This window comes from Bison bison, unplaced genomic scaffold, assembly GCF_000754665.1.
Source record: "Bison bison bison isolate TAMUID 2011002044 unplaced genomic scaffold, Bison_UMD1.0 scf7180017864162, whole genome shotgun sequence".
Classification (NCBI taxonomy): domain Eukaryota; kingdom Metazoa; phylum Chordata; class Mammalia; order Artiodactyla; family Bovidae; genus Bison; species Bison bison.
In genome coordinates this window covers 3,941,388-3,942,264 of record NW_011494734.1, presented here as the reverse complement: position 1 = coordinate 3,942,264, position 877 = coordinate 3,941,388, and positions in this window count along the sequence as shown.

Genomic DNA, 877 nt, shown 5'->3' with positions numbered 1-877 from the left:
AGGTGGGGTAAGGACCAGGGCAGGAAGAGTGATGGGTCTGAGGGAACAACTCTGAAAAGATCCATTAGCCAGAGATCACAATGTTTCAGGAACAGGAGGTGGCTGGAGGTACGTGGCTGGAGCACCCTTTGGCTGGTGGGAAGAGAGGATGAGTGATGGAGCAGCAGGAGAAAGAAAAGGCTGCTCACTGGCATGCCTGGTGCTGTGGGTTGAAGTGGCAAGTTCACATTGAAGGTAGAGTACAGCAGAGGAGTCATCAGGACCTTGAAGTATGACCCTATGCCTTTTTTATTCCTGAATCCTGCCCCAGCACAGGGCCTGGAGCCTGGGGATGAGGAAAGGGGATGTGGGGTTCCACTAAAGTCTTCTTGAATTAACCGAGAGAAGAAGGCAATAAGGCTCCAGCAGAGGGGAGGGAGGGCTGGCGCCCGCAGTAAATGGTCAAGTGAGGTGACGCCTGGTGGCTGGGAAGAAGCCTAGGGAGGCCAGGCCGCAAACCTGTGAGGAGCTTGAGAGTCAGGCTAGGGATCTTGGACATCAGCTAGCATGCAGCTCAGAGCGGGCTCCGGAGTCTGAACCTTGCAGCCCGCAGTGTGTTGGCTAAAATACTACTCATTTAGAAAATCGTAACTCTCTTTACCTTGCAAATAATTCTCCATAAATACTCTCAAATCTGAAAAATAGGCGAATGTGAACTAACCCTGTTCTCTGGGACCAGAAGATCCAACTCCCGCCGGGAACAGACAGCTAAAGCTTCCCTCTTTGGAAAGAAGAGGTGCAAAACAAAAAGACGTCAGTTTCAACCATCCCAACTGGTGAGTTTCGAAGAAATTAAATGCTTTAAAAGAAGGTGTAGCCGGGGCAGACCACAGACCTC